Source organism: Panthera onca, chromosome B1, assembly GCF_046562875.1.
Source record: "Panthera onca isolate mPanOnc1 chromosome B1, mPanOnc1 haplotype 2, whole genome shotgun sequence".
NCBI classification, from domain to species: Eukaryota; Metazoa; Chordata; class Mammalia; order Carnivora; family Felidae; genus Panthera; species Panthera onca.
The window spans coordinates 145,082,919-145,099,096 of record NC_138342.1 but is presented as its reverse complement, the minus strand read 5'-3'; the positions used below and the strand labels follow the sequence as shown (position 1 = coordinate 145,099,096).

Sequence of the window (16,178 nt, the reverse complement as noted above, 5' to 3'; positions counted from 1 at the left end):
TTATGCAGTGTACAAAGTGTGCTTTTGTTTTATTATTTCATTAAAGTAAAATTTTAATTAAAATAAAAATTTGAAATTTCACTTGATATGCAAAAGAACTCGCAGAGGTATTATCTCTGTGTTTTCCAGATGAGAAAAAAAATGGCATCCCTTTGTCCCCAGAAGTACCAAGGTTGTGGCCTGATTCTGGGCCAGGCCACATCCTGGGCGGAAGGGGGGAGGTGGGGGCGGACCATGGTGCAAGTTGGGAGGCTGTTATATAAGTCCAGACTTTTCTAAGAATGTGAAAGATTCTCACCCAAGGTTGCTGTCTGCCTCAGTTTTTCTGATATAAGATAAATCAAAAGAATTAACTTTAGAGTCACAGGTTTAATTCCTTTATTTATAGAAACTGCTGGGTTGTGTTTTATGCCGAGTGTCAAGGTCGGTAAAAGACTAGCTTCCCAGGCGAGACCACTTAACAAACTGCTTCAGAATTCTGTGCCACTAAAAACCTGCCACATAGTGATTAATCGGAGAAGGGCAGTTTTATTAGGGTAAAAACACACACGACAGGGTCAGATTGTTGGGCTGGAATCCTGGCCTTATCTCTCACTACCTGTGTGGTGTTGGACACATTACTTACCCTCTCTGGGCCTTAGTTTTCTCATTTGTAAAATGTGGACAATTACCGTGTAATTTTAAAGGTGTGTATGCATGTGTGTGTGTGTGTGTGCGCTTAATGATGCTATGAGCTTAAGAATTTGAGCATATAGTAATGTTAAAGGTGTGTTAAGTGTTATATCCAACCCCACCTTCCCCCTTCTTCCCGCAACTAAAATGTTGGTTCCAGGAGCAGAAATTTTTGTGTGTTTTGTTCACACTGTATTCCAGGCCCCTTGAGCAGTGTCTACACTTAGCAGTTGCTCAGTAAATATCTGTTGATTGGGAGGGTCTCTTTTCAACATTTTTTTGCAGGAAATGAATTGGGTAAACAATTTACTTAAAAAAATGTATCTAGTATCAAACATGTGAAGAAAGGAGGAAACTAAATAAAAATCCAATTCATAGATGTTTTTAGTTCACAATAAAATTTATATCACAATTAAGACAATGAAGAGAGGACATTTTTCTATGATAGGAATCTGAATTTTGTTGTTGGAAATGCTGTCATCTGAACAATTCACCTATGAGAGAAAAGCAAAAATAAAGAAAGGAGCAAAAACCTGAGTAACAGACAAATGGACAAAGAAGGAATGCAGTTGCCTCCCTGACTATTTATTCCCGTCTTAAGTCCTGCAGAATAAGAAATGAACTACTCAGTTCATTGACTCCTAACAGTGAGTCAACATATTTGCATAAACACTGCAGTGTGTTTGTACCACATTTTCCATTGTTTTCTTTCAAGTATAAATTTCGTTGAAATGAACTGTATTCATTAGTGGGAGACTTTGCAATCAACTTTGTCCCTAGGGAATTCTGAGACCTAACTGCCGTCTCCAAGATCAGTCAGCAATTTAGAGTACATCTATGGTCCTTTCACAAAAATGTAATGGGAGATGAAGGCTGAAGTGGGGAGGAAAGAAATGCCAAAGAAAAACTCCAGAGCCTTGTGGTTAATTCAATAATGTTATGGTGCAAAATGACCCTTTATCATTCCAGCAGCAAGTGATTTTCTCTTCCAACTGCTGGAAATTTTCCGTTCAGGGAGAGGGATCAGAGAGACAGGAGAATGTGTGATGCCCACAATGCTTCTTGGCCAGGAAGGAATTTATCATCTTTTTTTTTTAATTGATTTATTTTGAGAGAGAGAAAGGGAGAGAGAGAGAGAGTGAGCATGGGCAGGAGAGGGGCAAACAGAGAGGGAGACAGAGAATCCCTCTGTGTTGTCAGTGTAGAGTTCAACATGGAACTCAAACCCACGAACTGTGAGATCATGACTGGAGCCTAAATCGAGAGTTGGATGCTTAACCAATTGAGCCACCCAGGTATCCCTGTTTATCATCTTTCAATACTACTGAGTCATTACAAGGTAAGACAAGAAGACAGAGAATGAAGAATGCGAAAACAAACACAAAAATACTTCTACTTGTTTTTGTTAAAAATGCGTATACTAAGTAAAAACTGAAACTCATTTTAACTTCAGCTTGAACTCAGGCTCTTGGCTAACTGAAATAAAATTGTCATCATTTGACACGGCCCTTCACTCTCACAGCCTGTTTCAGGATGAAAACATCATTAGGGCAATCTTGAAGCATATGAAGAGGGGTGGGGTGCTTTCTGCAGTTTTGTGTTTCAGAAGCAGAGGAGGAAGCCTGGAGAAAGACAAAATTACTGTAACAGACACAAATCAAACTTAATCACCCACTCATATAATGTGAAAGCCTTTCTGATCTTTTAAGCTTGCCTGTAATTTATCTTTGGAGTCTCTGCCTGTGAAAGTGAAAAGTTGAGAAGGAACCTGATAGAAGACCCTATTAAGCTCAGTAACTGTGGAAAGCCTTCATGGAAACCAGCGAAAGCATCTGCTAAAGAGAAAATCATAAAGGCTCATGTTCCCAGACAAAGACTGGAATGACCCGGTCATATTACGGTGTCACAATTAATGTTCTTTTTAAGCTTCAGGTGCCTTTAAGGTTCTTGGAGTCCAACATGGTTTCCTTCATAAAAAGTAGGACAAAGCTGAGTATATGCAGCTGTGTTTTAGTTCATAAGAATCAACAGGGAATCAACAAAGATGACAAAGGTAATTTGGAGCCCTTAGATGATGAGACTGAGTGCGGCATTTCACACAAATTAACTGTGAAAAGAAATTATAAGAGGCCTTTATGGAAACCTTAGGTTTCCCAATGAATCCTGATTTTTAAAATTTTATGTATGTATGTAATCTCCACACCATACATAGGGCTCGAACTCATGACCCAGAGATCAAGAGTCACATGCTCTACAACGGAGCCAGCCAGGTGCCCCCAATGAATACTAATTAAACTGGAACAGTGAAACAACTTGACCTGGGGTCTGACGACTAAGATTTGAACTCAGTTTTCTCATTTTCTACCTGACAAACTGTGGGAAAGTTACTTCATTTCTCTAAGCCTCAGTTTTCCTCATTTGTAAAATGGGATAGCACAGTTGTGAGAATTAAATGAAATAGGTATAAAAACCCATCCTCTATTTCGTAGGTACTCCACATGTTTAAAAAGACAAACCCCAAATTATAATTCTGGAAACTAGCTTTATCACACATTATGAATTTATCTACATCTGTGAAATGTCTGGTTTTTTTTTTAATAGTCCATAAGATGACTCCTTTTTGTGGGGACAGAGGGAGGGCTAAACTCTGAATAATATGAGCATGAAGCCATAGCATCCCAAACTTGGGAGATTGTTGTGAAGACAGATTCTCTTTGTTGTTTACCTTTTCACTTGAAAGGAAAGGGCTTTAAAACATGTTACTGTATTCCAGATAGAAAAAAGGGAGTGGATTGTTAATGTAGAATAATTAATTGACTGGTTCTCTACTTCCAGTTATGAGGCACATTTCATAACTATATACAGTATCAATATATTCACTCCCATTTTTCCCAACTCATAGTTTTTTTTCTTTATCTTATTTAATACCCTACTTGCTTAAGTAAATATTTCAATAAGTATTTATGTACTATGTCTATATAGTAGGGCAATTCAAATAAAAACACAGCTTATTTTGGTATTGTCACTCTTGTGTGTTAAAACAGGGAAAGGATCCAAGAATATAAAATATCTCACATAAAGTTTCTTGAATGGTTATTCTCACTTTAAGAGAGAGAAGTCCAATTTATGACTATAGTAACAGGTTCAACATGAATGTGGCAATAGATATAAATTATGTTGAACTGGTTTTAAAGAAAATAAACTGTTCCTTCCCATGAACCTTCACCCATTTGAAGCTTTTGAAATATTTAGATAAAATTTTCTCTCTCATTTTCATCTGCCTTTGTAGTCTGACTTTGAGCCAGGACTTGAAGCAGACATACTGGGCTCTTGCGAAAAGCTTGTTCCCACAAGATTGCCAGCCAAATTTTGCAGACTCAAGATGTTTGGAGAGTTTGAATAATCATCACAATTTTTGGACGTCTATCTGAGGTAAACATAAATGCCAAACCTTGAGGGTCTCACTATTAGTGTAAGTATGATTCAGTATGAGGTATTTCTGTCCTTGGCCGGTTGATAGAAGATAATTATAAGGTTCCTTAATTGAAATTTAATTAGAAATACAAAGTGATACATGTTAGTTTATAAAATATCACAGTGAAACAATTTGCTCCGGTATACCAGATGAACAGAAAACAAATGAACACATTCTTAGAACTAAGTGACCCTCCAATCTTTGGAAAGATTTTATAATTGATTGATCGATTGACTAAAACATTTGTTTGTTATCACAAGTAACACTTTAAAGGGCTATAGTTGTTTTACATTCTCCCCCTGAACAACATAACAAAATTCCCAAAGGCATATCCTTTTAAGAAATGTGTCTGTAGTAAAGGCAATTTGTAAATGCTAAAGTCGAGGACATTTTTTTTAATGGTAAATATTTTAAAAGGTAATACAAGGGAGGTAATAGTGGGAAAGGGACTAAGAGGGGTGGCTTCATGTCTTCAAGGCCAAGAGTGCTTCATCCTGACCGGGATAAAAGTTGTTAGAGAGTTTGTGGCAGTGAGAAAAAGAGCCTTCTCTAACATGTCATTTCCCTTCATTTTGTTTTGCTGAAAGGGCAAAGGGAATCCATTTGGGCTAAAGAAGGGCTGATGTGAGGCATCAGAAGTCAGGGGTCTTCTATGAAAGTCCTGCGCAGGAGAGAGTCATATGTCTGAGGTAATTCAATTATTAAAGCTAACAGTCGAAGAAAGAGGAGCGGGAAGCTTCTAGCCTTAAGAAAAGGTTCAGGATACTTCTACGTAACTCTCCTTTCTATTAAGAGAAGTAAAGGGTGATTAACAAGTTAAAATTTAAGTGAAGCCTCTAACTGACACCTTGGTGCTTAGAGTTCTTTAAATCTTGTAAATTACACACCACGCTGCTTATGTGATTATTTATTCGATAAAGCAGTAGTTGTATTTTTACGTAGAAAGAATATGAGCCTGGATTGTGTGCTGAATTCCTGCTTTTGCTTAGTTACCTCCTGTAAGACTAATTTTTGGACTTTTGCCATTCACGTGTTCACCTTCTTTTGTTTTAAGAATAATGACTAAAAAGCTTTGACTTTTACTTTATAGATTTTTGCTATGGATCTCAAAAGGGGAGATTATAAACTTGAAGAGGTGACTATAGTTCACTTTGCCTAAACTTGCTGAGTTTCTCAATAGAAGAGCAATTGGTATTCAGATGGGTTAATTCTCATTGTGCTGTAGCCAGTATTGCAAGATGTGCAACATCCCATCTCATTAAATGCTATAAACGTTTCCCACCCACTGTGGTAATGTGCAGGGTAATAACACCGTACATTTTCAACTGGTCCTTGAAGAGTAGTATATGCATAGCACTCCAGTACCTGCCCCACCCCCCACTCCAATCTCCCTGTCACAACCACATAAAAACCACTGGCAGAGGATTTGTAGGTTTAGTTCTTCGAATCTCAATTATTATAGAAAATTAATGAGCAGCTCTGATAGTAAAGGAAAGACCCAATTAAGAATCAAAAAATTCAGCGGTGCCAGGGTGGCTTAGTCGGCTAAACATCTGACTCTTGATTTCGGCTCAGGTCATGATCTCACGTCATGAGACGGAGCCCCAAGTTGGGATCTGCACTGGGGGAGGAGCCTGCATAAGATTCTCTCTCTCCCTTAACCCCTCCTCTGCTTGTGTATACACACACATGCGTGTATGCACGCCCTCTCTCTCTCAAAAAAAAAAAAAAAAAGAATCAAGAAATCTAGATTCTAGTTTTAATACTGAATCTGTTGGAAAATCTTTGAATTCCTTGAATGTCAATTTGCCTATCTATTAAATGGTAATCAACTTTCCTATTTAATAAATTCTTATGAAAATTAAGAGATCTTATGTACACTAAAACACTTGTAAAAGTATAAAAATCTAGGGGTGCCTGGCTGTCTCAGTTGATAGAACATATGACTCTTGATCTCAGGTTGTGAGTTCGAGCCTCACATTGGTATCGAGATTACTTAAAAAAATAAAATCTTAAAAAAGTATAGGGGCAGCTGGGTGGCTCAGTCGGTTAAGTGTCCACCTTCAGCTCAGGTCATGATCTCACGGTTTGTGGGTTTGAGCCCCGTATCGGGCTCTGTGCCGACAGCTAGCTCAGAGCCTGGAGCCTGCTTCAGATTCTGTCTTTCCCTCTCTCTGCCCCTCCCCTGCTCTGTCTCTGTCTCTGTCTCTCTCTGTCTCTCAAAAATAAAGAAAACATAAAAAAGTTAATAAAAAATTATAAAAATCTATATAAGTAAGTATTACGAATAATCCTCAGCAGTCATCTTTGGGTAATGTAATAAATGATAATCAACTTACATGAAGAACATGTTATGTTTTAGACATTGTTCTAAGGACTGTAGAGGATTGAAAGGAGAGTAACTCATGAGTCCTGTGTTTATCTCTTGTACTGCAGAAGGGAAGATAGAATGTATTTGCGGTAATAAACAATGAGAGCCAGATATGTGATGTTAGCAATATGTACTAGAAAGGTTTAGAATTACACTATATGTTAACTAACTTGGGTTTAAGTAAGAAAAAAAAAAAAAGAAAGTTTTAGAAGAGAAAACATATTCAGTGAAAGATGTAAAAAGTTGAAAATTGTGAAGGAACCACTTCCCTTATTACAACAATGGAGATATATGGTTCTCTTTCATCATAATACACATTAGGAAAGTATCAATATTCTCCATATGGATATTTGTATAGGTAATAGATCTTGGGGATACACATGACTAAAACTTTCTTCTGTGGGAAATACTATCAGATAACTAATTTGCACTAATAAGACAGAGAAGAAATGGTTGAAGAGAGCAAACATATTAGTCTCAAACACATAGGGCAACAGATAAAATATCCTCTGACTGATTTTCAGACCATCTTGTTGCTCTTGGTGTCCTTGTATTCTCTGTCCTTCCTCTGGCTCTGGTCTTGCCCCTATTGGCTTTGGTCTCTGTGCCCTGGAATCAGTCCTTGCTTCTCCTTGGACTTGGCACTCATAGATATGTAGTTTGACCTCAGCTTGGAACCCTGGAAACCCATCCCTAAGGGGTTGACTCTTTGACTTCAGGTTTCCTTTTGAAATCTAGTATGCACCCTGGAAAGAGATTTTCTACCCTTGTTTGCTAACATGTTAGAAGCCTCTCAGCAAAAAGACATACCCATGTTAGAAAAACCCAATGAAGCATTCAATATACCCTCCAAGATTATTTGAGTATTCAAATATTTATTAACCTGAAATTTCTCAATGACATTGTCAGTTGCCAAAACTTGCATTTCTACTCTTCCTTCTTTATCTTTTGATGTAACAAACACTTCCCCTCTTTGTTGAAAATGACCTTCTTTAGCTGTGACATTGAACTCTCCAGATTCTTCTTTGTTTCTGAACACTCCTTCTCAGGTAGCACTGGCTTTTTTTCTCTCAGCTACCCTGAGTGCAGGGCTTCCCACAAGTCTCTGTCATCAGTTTTTGTCTCTCTTGTTTATATATCCCATGGCCCAGCTATAGTCACACCTGAAATTCCTCCCTAGCTCCAGCCTCCATTTCAGACCATGGGCAAGACCTTTTATATGAATGCCCTACCTATAGTTCACACTCAAAATAAATGTACGATCAACTTTTCCCTAATATCCAGTATAAATCTCTTCCTCCTCTGTCTTTCCTAACTGGATGGCATTTAGTCGTTCCGACTAAGAATTTGAAGAATCATCTTCATTTCTTTCTCCTTTATTCTTAATTTCAATAACTGACCAAATCATCAAAAATATCTTCAAAATGCTCCTTGAGTCTGGCCTCCGATTTTTATTGCTGTAGCCTTTTCTCCCTCAGTTTCTTGCTGGAAACTAGTGTAACAACAGTCTAATTGAGTTAACAGCCTCTAGTCTCTTTCCCTGGCAATTAATTTTATTCACTGCTACAGAGTTACTATTTTCTTCTAAATTAATTTAATTATGAAAGTCATAAAAGACCATTCTAAAAATTAAAACAACAGCAGGGTAGAGAGGTAAAAGTGAGTCCTCCTCTCTCCTTCCCTCAACTCCCATAGGTTTGATGTATATTCTTCCAGACCTCATTCTAAAACATATACACTCAAATAGGATTTGCATTATTGCCCTCAAGGGTTCAGTACTTCTGTGAAATGTCAGGTGTTAGACAGATTCTCCATTTTGAGTAACCTATTTTGATTCTTTAGAAGCTTTTAGAATTTTCTCTTTCATCTTGAGAGTTCATCAGGAGCCCTGTAAGTCTTTTAACCTATATTCTACCCAATGCTTCCTTCATGTGTCTTTCAACGCAAAAATGCCTGTATTTCTTCAGCTAAGACTAATTTTCTTCTATTGTTTCCTTCGGTAAATTATTTCCCCTCCATTATTTCTTTCTCTTAATGGGAATTCGATTGGGTGGATCTTGGCCTCATGAATGTCCTTCCAGTCTCTACCCTTTTCCTTATATTTGTCATTTCTTTTTCTTTGTGATCTGCATTTTAAGAAACTTCATTGCTTTCTTTCCATATAATTAGTCCTTTCATTTGATTTTTCAGACTATCCATCAAAATTTTTATTTTTTACATTCTATTTTATGCATGTATATATGTATGTATTTAAAGATTTTATTTTGGGGGCGCCTGGGTGGCTCAGTCAGTTGGGCGTCCGACTTCAGCTCAGGTCATGATCTCTCAGTCTGTGAGTTCGAGCCCCGCGTCGGCTTTGTGCCGACAGCTCAGAGCCTGGAGCCTGTTTCAGATTCTGTGTCTCCCTCTCTCTGACCTTCCCCCATTCATGCTCTGTCTCTCTCTGTCTCAAAAATGAATAAATGCTAAAAAAAAATAAAAAATAAATAAATAAAGATTTTATTTTTAAGTAATCTCTACACCCAACATGGGGCTCGAACTTACATTCCCAAGGTAAAGAGTCACATGCTCTACCTACTGAGCCAGCCAAGCACCCCTTTGCCATTCTACTTTAAATTTCACTGTCTTATTCTTTTTTCTTTTGCCAAAATAAACACATTTTTACTTTATCAGAACTATGTCTTCCTACTGTTAATTAGAAGTAAAAAAATATATATCTGTTTTTAAATTTTTCTTTAAATGCCTTTGCTTCCTCTTGAGATTAGCCCTATTTGTTCATCTTTATGAAAAGAGAGAAGGAAAGTTCTTTCATGCTACTTATTTCCCTGTAATACCTGGTGATTCTTGGTGGTTAGATAATACTTATGAATAAAGCACTAGGATGACTGGTGTAAGTAATGTGCTGTGGTTCCTTTGAGTAGTAAAGATCTTATTGCCTTGCAGGTTCTTTGTAATAAGGGTAAGGCTTATGAATGGGAAGATTCCCCTGTAAGACACCCTACCCTTACCCTCAAATTGCCAAGTCGGGAAAGGATTTGCTCCGGTGCGAGAGTACTTTTCTGTTACACATGTCTTCAGTAGGGTAGCTGTTTCTGTTGACCTGATGGCCAGCACCAGGTTTATATCTGCCTTGTATCTGCACTGTATGAGCATTTCTATCAGCATTTATAATTTTCCTGGTAGGTGTTTTTTCAGTATGGCCCAGAGTTTTGGTTCACTTAAAAGCCTCATATCTTGAGTTTCTTAGGCCAAGTTCATTGGAAATGAGACAGAAAATACGTGATATGTGGCATCACCTATTGTCACACCAAGTCATTCACTCCTTCTAACCTTATAGCTCTGCTCCAGACAGCCTTGGCACTTTATCATTCCCCCTGCTTTAAGATGAATTACATCCATACCTGGGACATTTCCTCCAGAGATTTGGAGACAGCCTTTAGTCTGTATAATTTGTTCAAGCAAAATAATCATAAGGATCTGACCGTTGATTTTGGATTTATCACAATCAGCTTAAAAATTATATGTAGTCTTTTGAAGCGATGTATTTTGTTACTCCAAAACAGTCTTATTACCCAATATTCTAACAAACGGTAGAAAAAGAAAAAAATCATCACATAGTCCCAGTTATACATGTTCATTTCTATCTATGTATAGATTTATAAATTTCTCTTCTATAAGCAATAGCTAATAATATAATGTGTTATTTTCCTTTGCCTTGAATTAGGAGTATGTAATAAGAGAGAGAAAACTTTTTAAATATGGTTTATAGTTTGCACAAGAATTTCTCCCAGGGAGAGAATTCTCTGTTGAAAATATCTAGGGGCCAGATGATGCCAAGACTTCTGAGGAGGACAACATTGCCCTGACTGGTAGAGGAAAAACAATTTGGAGCTTCTGCTGCAATGCAGAAGGGAAGAGAAAGTTGAGAAGTAGAGAGGATTAGGGAGAGAGATGACAGCGAGATGGGGAGAGGAGAGGGCTATGTGTTGAAATCTCACAACGGCATGGTGGTCATTAGTGGCTATCGGTGAACACGGGTGTCTTAAAATGGCACAGAGCTCCCCAGATGATCTGCCCTCTTAGCTCACTTATATATATTGTGGATATTCCTGTGATCTCTCACCTGCCTCCTTTGACACCATTTTCTGTGAAGGTTATTAAGCTAGATAATGTGAATGAAAGCATTTTAAACATGGAACTTAAAGAGATTCTGAATTTTCACATCTGAGTCTACTTAGTGCATCACAGAAGCAGCATGTACAGAAAGAGTAGCCCAGTTGGTGAGGAAGGAAATGGAAGAAATCTAGGGTACATTTTAAACTTTCACAAACCATAAACTCAGCAAGAGTAGGAGACAGTTATATTTGTGTCTTGAGAGGCAGAAACTTCCAATTACATTTATATGCATTGTCTATCTCCCTCCCCCAATTCTAGGTTTACTGAAGTGATGGACCAAACTGTTGTGGTACCCTCTGACACCTGACAGAACTTTACCCTCAGGGAGTGTTCTATGAATGTTCATCACATGAACAATATATTTCAAATTCATGCAATAGACGTTCAATAACACTATGGGAACAAAAGGGCAAGGGACCTATTTGCAATGAAATATTTTGTTTAGTGAGAGGGTTGAGATTACTGATCTTAAGACCTAAAGATCTTAAGATATTTTTTTAAGTATATTTATTTATTTTGAGAGAGAGTGCAAGCAGGGGAGGAGCAGAGAAAGAGGGAGAGAGAGAATTCCAAGCAGGCTCTGTGCTCTCAACATGGAGCCCAAAGCAAGGCTCCATCTCATGAACTGTGAGATAATGATCTGAGCCAAAACCGAGTTGACTGCTCAACCGACAGAGCCACCCAGGCGCCCCTCTAGTTTTTTAGATCTTAATTAACTACTTTCTTTTGTTGACAATTGCAGTGAATAAATTAGTTAGCTATTGCTGCTCTATTTCTATCAAATTAGATACATACACAATTCCAGAAAGTGAATTGTCATCAAGGATTTTTTCCCCCATTTTTTTATAGCATGTAATTATTCCTACATAGAACCTGAGGACCACAGCCAGTTGATGAAATAAAATATTATTAAATTGTATACCATCTGCACTGGTGGGAAACCTGGTTGAAAACATAAAATCAGCTTGAAGTTTTCATTAACACAAAAATACACATTTAAGGCAATATTTTAAGTGAGTACATATGTTTAAACATTATTTTCATTTCTTTAATCTGGTATTTATTTTGAAAAACAAAAATGTCAAAACCCAATAAATTCATATGTAATGTTTTGGTTTAAAATTGCACCTCCCCTTGGGAATGCAAGCTGGTGCAGCCACTCTGGAAAACAGTATGGAGGTTCCTCAAAACACTAAAAATAGAACTACCCTACGACCCAGCAATTGCACTACTAGGCATTTATCCAAGGGATACAGGTGTGCTGTTTCTTAGGGACACATGCACCCCCATGTTTATAGCAGCACTATCAACAATAGCCAAAGTATGGAAAGAGCCTAAATGTCCATCAACTGATGAATGGATAAAGAAATTGTGGTTTATATACACAATGGTGTACTACGTGGCAAAGAGAAAGCATGAAATATGGCCCTTTGTAGCAACGTGGATGGAACTGGAGAGTGTTCTGCTAAGTGAAATAAGCCCAGTGAAATAGTACCCCAGTGTTTATAGCAGCACTATCAACAATAGCCAACATATAGAAAGAGCCCACATGTCCATCGATGGATGAATGGATAAAGAAGATGTGGTCTATATATACAATGGAGTATTACTCGGCAATCAAAAAGAATGAAATGTTGCCATTTGCAACTACGTGGATGGAGCTGGAGAGTATTATGCTAAGTGAAATTAGTCAGTCAGAGAAAGACCAAAATCATATGACTTGACTCATATGAGGACTTTAAGAGACAAAACAGATGAATATAAGGGAAGGGAAACAAAAATAACATAAAAACAGGGAGGGGGACAAAACAGAAGAGACTCATAAATATGGAGAACAAATGGAGGCTTACTGGAGGGGTTGTGGGAGAGGGGATAGGCTAAATGGGTAAGGGGCACTAAGGAATTCTCTCCTGAAATCATTGTTGTACTATATGCTAACTAATTTGGATATAAGTTAAAAAAAATTAAATTAAAATAAAGTAAATAAAATAAAATAAATAGGTCTAATCAGAAAAAAATAAAAAATAAAATTAAAAAAGAGAAAAGAAAAAAGAAAAAATGATTTACTGATAAAAAATAAAATAAAATAAAATAAAATAATAAAATAAAATTGTACCTCTCTTATTCGATTTTGTATCTTCTGCTGTCCCCTGAGAGCTTCCCCCAGAGAAACTGTGGTTGAGATGGATCTTAGATAATTTTTGAAAATGCCTCAAAAATTTTGTTATATTAAGTGATCATTCTCAAGTTTTAATAAAGCAGATACAACTTCAACAGAGCAATTTACCAGTCTAATTTTTTGGAGGAGAAAACCAGCTCTGGCATTTCTGTGTGCACCTTGGTAATGAGTTCCGTGAGAGTTTGAGGAGGTCATGGCCTTTTTAACTGTGTGATGCTCTGCTCTCTTTCTTCCTCTGGCTCTCACACTGTGTTTACACCATGCTGCAGGCTACATGACTGAAGAAGGGAGTCTGGGCTCGAAGGGCAGAGCACAGTTCTTAAAGGCACTCCTGATTCTTATGCTAGGCATTTCTTCCTTACCATCAATCTGGATTCTCCTTCCCGCCTCTATTTTAACCCCTAATTCAGACTGTAACCCTGTTGTACCTACCACCCTCCTCACCCTTCCCCCCACAGCATCCTGTGTTCTGTACTCTCCTTAGAGTTCACTCAGTCCAGGAGAACACACACAAAAAGGCCTGAGAATACACCTGTGGTAGCCGCTCTTCAGATAGACTAGTGAGTAGAAGAAAATAGTAGGTTGTTGTTTTAAGTCACTAAGTTTTGGAGTGGTTTGTTATGCACCATTAAATACATAAAACACCGCTTCAAATACGTAAGCCATGAACAGTTAGGAAGTCTGCCAAATAGCCAACTTTTGCAGTTAGTAATCCCAGAGACACCACTAACCAGGTCTATGTCCTTGGGTAATTTACTTATCTCCTTGAGCTTCAGTTTCCTCAAATGTAAAATGGTAGTACGATAATAAGAGAGCCCACTCTTTAGAGCTCTTGGAAGGATTGGATGAGAGAATGGATATAAAATCCCTAGAAAAATGCCAAGCATATGGAACGCCCTATTAAGTTTAAGTCATTATTGTTCTCATTGACAGAGAATGCATAAGGAAATTCCACCGATGACATAAAATGTGTTTTTGCACCTTCACATCCTTTATCAAATTTACAGAATTGGAATTGGCTTACTTAAAAATCCTTAAAGCAAACAATGAGGAGTAAAAGGGAGGATAGGGTTGGAAAAATAATTTCCAAGCCAGATAATTTGCCGGTGAGTAATCTAGAATTTACCTTAGCAATTTCAGGGTAAAGCATTTCAGGAATTGGTCATGATCCCTTATCTAGATTTTAAGGATTATGGGTCATCTTATCTCAAAGGTGTGGGAAAAATCAGAAGATGAAGTTATTAGTTGAAGTTATCAGGTGCCAACTAGGAAGAGAGGATAAACTAAATCCCAGATGACTCAAGGCAGGCTTCAGGAAAGGACTGGATCCAAAGGTGTTGTCAAGGTACAAGGAAACCACAAGGGATAATGTACCGCCCTGGGGCTATAAAGCCATGTTACCATTCTTGAGCCTGCAGAATTAGAAGTAAAAGGGAGGCTGCAGATTCCTGAACACAGAAGAGAGCATCATTCTGAGTAAAGACCTTCTTTTGATGGGGAAAGTTGGCATAAACCCACAGGGAAGAAGTGAGGGAACCAAGTCCCTTGAACTCCCACGACCTGTCATGGCTCCCCGGGGCTGAACCCAAACAGAGCCTGAAGGAATCTGTTGAATTCCACAGGTCAGCTTCTGAGGGCAAGAGTGGGATGGAGGAGAGCGGAAAGAGAAATCTATCGGGCCTCAGAAAGATACCAGTCAGAGGATCCTGGGGGACAAAGTGACAAGAGCAGACTGATAGATCCTCATATTTAAATACTCGTATTTTCATAACCTTAATACAATTTTGTGGCAGCTTGGACTAAAGGAATATTTTCAAATTTCTTTTCTGATCCATTAAGAAGACATAGGGAGCCCAAAGGAGGTATTGTCTTCATTTCCTTCCATACATAATATTCCAAGTCATAAGGAAGCAATCTGTGAGCATTACTCTTTTCAGCAATGACTCATGTCACTTCAGGATTGCTGTCACATAAATGTTGTGGTGAGCAAACAACTATTGGTTCACAAACAGCTGAGACAAATGCCACAACTGGTCAGCAAAGCAGGGGACTCTTGTTTATTAATTTGTTTCTCCTGGTGGTTTGATCTGGAAATGTTTTATATATGGCTGTCTTGATGGTCTCTAGCACTCAGCCTTCTTGGAACAGTGTCGGATGTCATCTGCTTCAAATCCTTCAACCTTTTTTCTTTCTCCAGTTCTCTTTGTTGAGCCTTCGTTTGTCTATAATTTTTTAACCCCCGACCTCAAGCTTGCTGACTGCTTTGATAGTCTAAGATCTGCTTACTGGGTTTGGTTGACCAAACATAGCCATGCAGGTGAGGTTTTGAGAAAACACTACATGCCAACAGCCTCAGGTAATTTCTGACAGTCATCACCCATCATCCCGTGGACATTAAGTAGAAGAGATTAGTGCAGGTATGGCATTTTATGTGAATGCTGAAAGGCAAACTAAGTTGGGATTCTAGAAATCCACCCAAGGGATGAGCAGTCCTGCTAGACGAAAGTGCAGCAAGAGGGCAAAAGATACATTAGGTGAGGCAATGTGAAAAAGAAGTTATTTGCAATGTGGATGTGAGTGAGAGAGAAGATGAACCCAACTCATCTTTCAGTTTGGATCATAATTTACTTTAATTCCATGCAAGTGAGAAAATTTAACATTTCAACTAGAGCAAACTGTAATGAAAGACAGGTTCTCGGCTGGGTTTGATCTTTTTCTGATTTGTCAAAATCCGAAAGCCTGAAAACCATCAAAAGAAGAGAAGAAATACATGTGGGCAGTTGAGGCCTTGAGGAAGACCCCATGGGGTCAAGAAACTGCTGAGACCACATAGTGCATTCTGAATCGGCACTAGTCTTGTGTTCTGAGGAAAATACGGCTTTGTGAGCTCTTGAGGTATGTGTGGGAAGCTGAACTCTGCTGGAAGGCAATGAGCTGCTTCTAGCTCTTGTTAGAAGGCACACCTTTAAATTCCAGAGAGCTAAAGCCATGTTACATAGTATCCTAGATGAATAAATGTTAAGATTTTAAGATTTACAGATGAAAGAGACTAGGTAAGTACAAAACATTTTAATTGGCAATGTAGGCTACAGGTATACATTATCTATTATACAGTGGTAGTAAAATTACTTTGATTTGGAGTAGGATAGGCACACCTCGTTATAATGGATTCATCATTCTACCTGCATTGGCCTGTTAGGAATTGAAAAAAAAAATACAATCAAAACACAACAATTCTCTCATATGAGAGTGATTTTATTTGTTGTTTTTCTGTGAACTATCTGCTATTTAACAAAGAGTGATGG

At 38.0% G+C, this 16,178-nt stretch overlaps 1 protein-coding gene and 1 long non-coding RNA gene across 4 annotated transcripts in view; one reads left to right on the top strand and one right to left on the bottom strand.

Moving 5' to 3' along the window:
* PALLD (palladin, cytoskeletal associated protein) overlaps positions 1 to 16,178 on the bottom strand; it is a 406,473-nt gene that overhangs the window by 355,039 nt on the left and 35,256 nt on the right. The gene's annotated exons all lie outside the window — the stretch shown is intronic.
* On the top strand, positions 1,065 to 11,699 carry LOC132691939 (uncharacterized). The gene is made up of 4 exons (XR_009616095.3): positions 1,065 to 2,725; positions 3,962 to 4,104; positions 4,735 to 4,836; positions 11,544 to 11,699. It is a non-coding gene; the product is annotated as an uncharacterized LOC132691939 (long non-coding RNA).